The sequence below is a fragment of the Labrus bergylta genome, chromosome 8 (assembly GCF_963930695.1).
Source record: "Labrus bergylta chromosome 8, fLabBer1.1, whole genome shotgun sequence".
NCBI lineage: Eukaryota > Metazoa > Chordata > Actinopteri > Labriformes > Labridae > Labrus > Labrus bergylta.
In genome coordinates, this window is record NC_089202.1 from 32,337,164 (window position 1) to 32,344,689 (window position 7,526).

General features: G+C 45.7%; 1 long non-coding RNA gene across 1 annotated transcript; it reads right to left on the minus strand.

Moving 5' to 3' along the window:
- Positions 1-1,423: 1,423 nt before the first annotated feature.
- LOC136179758 (uncharacterized) lies at positions 1,424-2,731 on the minus strand. The gene is made up of 2 exons (XR_010666724.1): positions 1,660-2,731; positions 1,424-1,570 (listed from the first exon to the last, which is right to left on the minus strand). It is a non-coding gene; the product is annotated as an uncharacterized lncRNA (long non-coding RNA).
- Between the last annotated feature and the right edge of the window lie 4,795 nt (positions 2,732-7,526).

Consider the following 7,526-nt stretch of genomic DNA (forward strand, 5'->3'; position numbering starts at 1 on the left):
TTACTCTATACTTGTATATGTGTAATGACAATAAAGTTGAATCTCATCTCATCTCTCATATATGTATTACAAAAAAGGAATGACCCATTTCAGAGTAAATGTACTGTTTATGAAAAAAAGAAGACAGAGACAGAATTGCTACAGTAAAGGCTTTATCTGCAACAGGACATTACTGCAAGATAACAAAAATATACAGTATAGCTGCCATATATTGTAATATTGGATGTGAAAATACAAAATATACAAACAGAAAAAGCCACAGAAGAATAAAGAAAGAAAAAAAAGTCCTCTTCTAATCTGCCCGGTCTTCTGCATTTGGTCACGTTCTCATCCACATCACACCTGATATCTTCTCTGGCAAGGCATCTTGGGAAGAATCTTCTGGCATGCCTTATCCACCCCTGGCAGTGTTCAGCTGTGATGTCTTGACATGCAGCATCCATTGCATCCAGGAGGGACATTTGGTCCTGTGGGCGACGCTCAAAAACCTTCCATCTCCAGGCTGAGAAAAACTCCTCAATGGGGTTGAGGAAAGGAGAGTAAGTGGCAAGGAAAAGGGACATCGTCCTCGTATGGGTGTCAAACCCGGCTATGACTGCACAGGAATGGTGGAATACCACATTTATTGGAAAGTGGTCTCCCACCTGTCCCCTTTCTGCCTCTGCCACCAGTCTTTTGTGCAGGTCGTCTAAAAACAGGAGAAGGTGGTCAGGGGCCGATCTCACATTTATGCAGGAGTGTACCATTTTTGGAGATTGCGGCGCACATGGTGATGTTGGCTCCTCTCTGGCCCAGGACGGTTACTGTGGCCCTTTTGGAAATTATGTTTCTTCCACGCCGACGCCTTTTTGCCAAGTTGTAGCCAGCCTCGTCAATGTAGATCATTTCATGTGGGACTTGATTGGCCTCTATCTCCATGACTCTCTGACAGTAATCAGACACAGTGTGTGTAAATGCTTTGCTGTAGACCTACTGTATGTCCTCCTGTACTCCAGGTTTATAGAGTAGTTTACTGCAAACACACTATGTATAGTACAGTAATGACTGTATTGCATAACCTTACCTGGATGTATTGGTGACAGAGTTCTTTGATGCACTCGCTGTTTATTTCAAAATGAACTTTGTACACTGTAAGCCCGGATGAGTTGAATTTACTTCAAAAAATTGAGGAATGTAAGCAATGTATAATGAAAACTTGAGTGAATTTAACTTAAGTTTTTAAGTACAACAAACTAAACGCCAAGTTGATTGAACTTAAAATCTTTTGTAATGTCAATTGCTTTGCATAATTATTACACTTATTATGTTAAGCCCATTGCACTAAATCACAAGTCGGTTTTACTTCAAATCTTTTGTAAAATTAAATTAAGTGTTACGGTTAGTACAAATTCTGGACCCAAAAGCACGACTCAGACAGGCAGGATAAAGTTTACAAAAAGATTTATTTCCAAAATGTGACTCCAAAAGTTCAAGGGGGAGGGGTAGTGCGAGGTTCCAAGTGGCAGTGTCCGTGATCCCAGTGTGGTGTCCAAAAAGCACAGGTGAGGTGAAGCAAAACACGAACAGCGATCTGGCGCAAGGCAGAGAAGAAAAACCAGGTGAGCTACACAAGCTATAACACGAGAACTAGTCATCCAGAGAAGCCAAGAGAGTACAAACCACACGAGCTGGTGAAACAATCTGGCACCGAGGTGAAGCAGAAGGAAGTCTTTGCAGTCGAGATCCTGATGACCAACTAGCTGCACCTGGCGCCGCCTGAGAACATGAACCCCGCCCACCAAACTCACACAGACAGGGGAGAGACACATGAGGATTAAACAGACAGGGAATGACAAACAACACCACAAAAAGGGAAGGGAGGGCTGCCATGATGTGAATCATGACAGTACCGCCCCCTCAACGACCACCTCCAGGTGGTCTACCTGGCTTGTCATGGTTTCTCTGATAAAACTCCCTGAGGAGTGCGTTGTCCAGAATGAGCCCCCGGGCGATCCAGCTCCTCTCCTCAGGCCCGTAACCCTCCCAGTTGGCGAGGTATTGGTAACCACGCCCCCTGCAGCGAACGTCCAGTATCCGCCTGACCGTATAAGCAGGGTGCCCATCAATGAGCCGGGGCGGTGGAGGGGCGACGGAAGGAGGGCACAGAGTGCTTGCAGACACTGGCTTTAATTGAGAGACGTGGAAGGTTGGATGAATCCTGAGAGATTGAGGGAGCCTGAGGCGAACAGCAGAAGGGTTAATAACAGTCTCTACTTCAAAAGGCCCAATAAACCGGGGAGCGAGTTTCTTGGAGGCCACACTGAGAGAAATGTCCTTTGAATTCAGCCAAACCTTTTGACCCGGTCTATACACAGGAGCAGGTCTCTGCTGCCGGTCAGCCAACCTCTGATTCTGTTCACGGGTTCGCAGGAGCGCAGCTCTGGTCTCCCTCCAGACTCTGCGGATCCTGCGCAGGTTGTGCTGAACCGAAGGTACGGCGATATCGACCTCCTGGACTGGGAAGAGAGGTGGTAAATAACCCAACGATGCTTCGAATGGTGTCATACCTGTAGCCGGAGAGGTCAATGAGTTGTGGGAATATTCCACCCAGGTGAGCTGTGTGCTCCAAGAGGCTGGATTACGGGCACAGACACACCTCAGCGCCGCCTCTAAATCCTGATTAGCCCTCTCAGTTTGTCCATTGGTCTGGGGGTGGTGACCCGATGACAGGCTTACAGTCGCTCCCAGTGCCCGACAAAACTCCCTCCAGACGTGAGAGGTGAACTGGGGACCCTGTCCGACACGATATCCAAGGGGATGCCATGGATGCGGAAAACATGGTTCACCACCAGATCCTCAGTTTCAGCAGCAGAGGGCAGTTTAGGAAGGGCCACGAAGTGCACTGCCTTGGAAAAGCGATCCACAATAGTTAATAATGTGTCGTTACCTTGGGAAGGTGGTAGGTCCCGTCACAAAATCCAAAGCTATATGAGACCACGGGCAGCCAGGCACTGGGAGAGGACGGAGGAGGCCAGCTGGCAGGCGATGAGAAGCCTTTCCTCGGGCACAGACTGTACAGGCCTTGACATACTCACGGGTGTCTGCCGTCATGGTGGGCCACCAGAAGGTTGGCAGGCAAACCGTGATGCGTGACACCACTGAAGTACGTGAGGACGGACAGAAACAGGTACAAACAAACGATCCGCGGGACCCCCACCGGGATCAGGGTTAGTGATGAGGGCGGTCCTAACCAGGGATTCAATATCCCAGGTTAACGAGCCTACCAGGCATGATGAAGGAAGGCTAGTGTCTGAGACTGCAGCTCTATTAATGTCATCCTGAAATTGTCTGGAGAGAGCGTCAGGCTTTACATTCTTACTTCCGGGCCGGTAAGTGAGGGTAAACTTAAACCGGCCAAAAAACAAAGCCCACCGGTTTGTAGAGACGTTTAGCACTTTGAATGTAAGCAAGCTTTTTGGGGTCAGTCCATACCGTGAAAGGTGTCGCAGCTCCCTCCAGCCAATGTCTTCATTCCTCCAGGGCCAGTTTGACAGCCAGCAACTCCCTGTTGCCAACATTGTAATTCCTCTCCGCCGGTGATAGTTTCTTGGAAAAGAAAGCACAGGGGTGTAATTTGTCATCACCTGCAGCTCTTTGTGACAGGACAGCTCCCACGCCAATATCCGATGCGTCCACCTCCACAACGAACTGGCGAGAGGGATCAGGCTGTACCAGGATGGGGGCTGGGGAGAACCGTCTCTTTTTTTTTTTGTACTTTATTTTTCCAAAAGTAAATCACCAGTGTGACAAAATGAAAAGACATACGTAAAGCATACTATAAAAACAAAAACAAAACAATCAGACAAACCAGTCATGGGTATGTAAACCATCCCACTTAAAAAAAGAATAACACTAGTATATAAATAAGCAATAACAAATAAACAAACAAACAAACACACAAGACAAAACAAAAACCCTGCTGCCCATGGTACGACCCCCGGTTCCACAACTGGGACCGATAACTTCAGATTAAGTTCAAGTAAATACAGTAGTAAGGCAAGGCAGTAGTAAGTAGTAAGCAAGGCAGTAAAAATTCATGTTAGATAAACAGTCAGATTAAAAAATGTCTTAGACATAATACATGATTCATTCATACATAATTCATTGTGAAAGCATATTTAGAAATACAAGCAATAGCAATAAAAAAGTAACTGACAGTCGACTGTTTACAAAACATGACGACAATGACATCAACATAAATAAGTATATATACATAAAGAATAATTGCCTCTTGAGTTCCCCAAATGCCTCTTCTGCTGCAGGTGACCAGACAAAAGGAACAGACAGTGAAGTCAATGGGGCTACTACTTGACTATAATTCCTCACAAAACGACAGTAGAAATGAGCAAACCCCAGAAACCTCTGGAGCTCTTTCCTTGAGGTGGGTTGAGGCCAATCCGTGACAGCTTGGACCTTAGCAGGATCCGTCCTCACCTGCCCACTCTCCAGGATGTACCCCAGGAAGGAGACAGAAGCAGCGTGAAACTCACACTTCTCCCCCTTCACATACAGTTTATTCTTACAACCTCTGAAGGACCTGCCGCACATGTACCACGTACTCCTCCAGGTTTTGGGAGAAAATCAAAATGTCATCTAGATAGACAAACACGGATCTGTTCAAAAAGTCTCTTAAAACGTCATTCACCATGGCTTGGAACACAGCAGGAGCATTGGTTAGGCCAAACGGCATGACTAAATACTCAATGTGGCCTAAAGGAGTGTTGAAGGCAGTCTTCCATTCATCGCGCTCCTTTATGTGCACCAAGTGATAGGCATTGCGCAGGTCCAACTTAGTGAAGATAGTGGCTCCATGCAGGGGTTCAAAAGCAGAGTTAATGAGAGGCAGAGGATACTTGTTCTTGATAGTAATGTTGTTTAAGCCACGGAAATCTATGCAGGGTCTCAAGGTTTTATCCTTCTTGTCCACAAAGAAAACTCCTGCACCCAGAGGAGAAGAAGATGGTCGGATAATACCTGAGTTTAGAGACTCTGTGATGTAGTTCTTCATGGCTCCACGTTCCGGGGCAGAGAGGTTGTAGAGCCTGCTTGTTGGTAGAGGGGCTCCCGGTAACAGTTCTATGGAGCAGTCGTAAGGCCTGTGAGGGGGTAATGACAACGCTCTCTGCTTGCTGAAAACCTCAGCAAGGTCGTGATACACTGAAGGCACAGAGGAAACGTCAATGGGTTCTGGTGGAGCAGCACTGATAATATCAGAACACAGAGGCTGAGCAGACTTTAAACAGGTAGAATGGCAGAAAGAACTCCAGCTAACTATCTTACCGGCAGCCCAATCAATAACCGGATTGTGAATCTGAAGCCAGGGTAGGCCGAGCACTAAGGGAGCATTTGAAGAGTGCATAATGTGGAAAGTCAAACTTTCACGGTAGTTGCCAGCTAACAAGAGAGAAAGTGGCTCGGTCTGATGAGTGATGGTAGCTAGCCAGTCCCCATTTAACAGACAGTGGTGTATCAATGAGATCAGTAATAAGCTGGGCTTCTTTAACAAACATAGAATCGAGGATGTTAGAGTCTGAGCCAGAATCAACAAGAGCCTTAAACTTATAAGAATTACCATTTACAAGTAAGCAAGCGTCTAAGTGTATGCGTCTTCGAGGTAAACTAGGAACTACAGTGCTACTCACCAGAACCTCGTCTGTGACTGGTGAGGTGTTTAAACGCTGGGGGCAGGCAGCAATCATGTGTCCAGAGTTTTTCTTGAAAACGCCTGTTGCGCTCAGCTGGGTTTAGGTGATTCTGTCCCAACTGCATGGGTTCCTCGTTCTGAAAGGGTGCCGTGGAGGAGTTGTTGCTGGGTGGCTTGTTTTCGGGGAGCCAGGAGGACGGTGTAGCAGCAGAACCGGGGACATTAGCTAGGGACTCCTGCCCTCTCTCCCGCCGTCACTCCCTTAATCTGTTATCCATCTTGATTGCTAGCGCAATTAGCTCCTGCAGGTCTTTGGTTTCAGCTCTCCCCACTAAACACTCCTTTACATCTTCGTTCAGTCCTTTTACAAAAATGCTTTGCAATGCTCTGTCATCCCACCCTAATTCAGCGGCTAGCGTCCGAAATTCCACGGAGTAATTAGCTGCACTAAGGGAGCCCTGACGTAGGTTAAGTAACTGGTTGCTAGAGTCACAGCTGGTAACAGGGTGGTCAAAAACAGATGTCATGTCTGAAACAAACTGGTCAAAGGTAGCATTAGCAGTAAGTGGGCTATGCCAAAAAGCTGTACCCCAAGACCTAGCCCTTCCCGTGAGCAGACCCAGTACGTAAGCTATCTTAGCTCCATCGCTAAAATATGTCAGAGATTGCAACTCGAACACCAGAGAACATTGAACTAGAAATGACCTACAGTCCCCTAAATTACCGTGGTAACATTCAGGGGCTGGGACAAAAGGCTCACAGGGTTGAAAAGCACCGACAGGTACTCCCGGAGGAGGTTCTGAGACAGGTACAGGCTGTGGGTTAATCTGTAGCTGCCTTTCAACACGAGAGAGACCGGAGGGTAGTTAAATCCACTTAATATTTTCAAAATGTGTACAATTTTAAATTCTGTTTTTAATTTGGTGCAGAAGAACATTTTAATTAACAATAAAAGCAAATAACAAAATTACATTTTTATTCTGTTTAATTTCAGAAGTTTTAACTTCAAACAACAACATGAGAAGTCCAGGAAAATAATGCCTTTCTTTACAAATCTCTGCAAGTTTTTAGGTTTTCAACCTTTCTCTTTATGACAGTTACCGGTATTTACAAAAACATCTTAACAACCATACCCTGCATTCACAATACTTACAGCATGGGATTACTTTACTTAATGCTAGGACTGAGTAAATATAGAATCTTGTTATTAATCAACCTCTTTTCAAGATATCTGTGCCAATGCCATTCAGTATAAAGTGCAAACAGTGCACAAACATGTTGAAATGCAAAAATAAAAATGCACCTGATATCTGGAACTGTAGCATAACTACTTGGAACCCTGTTTTACAGTACAAGCTGATTTTTCAGAGTCTGAATTTTGGGTGCCAGCTCACCTTTACCCAGGTTGAGCATCACCTGCTGGACAAAAAGAAGGTGTTTTTCATGTACTTGGGATAGTCCAGGTGCAGGGCGTAAATCAGTCCAAAAAGGACACAGAAGGCCTGAGGAATGTTAGCCAGCTCATCCATCAACACTCTCCCTTCCAAGATGATCCCCACTCTGGATGGGCTCAGCCGAGGATTTTCTTCATCGATGCAAAGGGTTCCCACTGGAGTTTGACTGTGAATCCTTGTCAGTTGCGTCCTAAAAGAGAGAGAAACAGATTTAAATTTACCTTTAGATGTTAAGAATGAAAAGCCTCATCGAAAATAAACCGTACACTGAAAGTAATTATTGAAAGTAGAGGTCTTAATCGGCGCTGATAGGACATTTTACAACCTCATGGCAGAATCTGGCTCCAATAGTGGCCAATGGCGACTTTTTCCTCCCTTAAACTATCAGA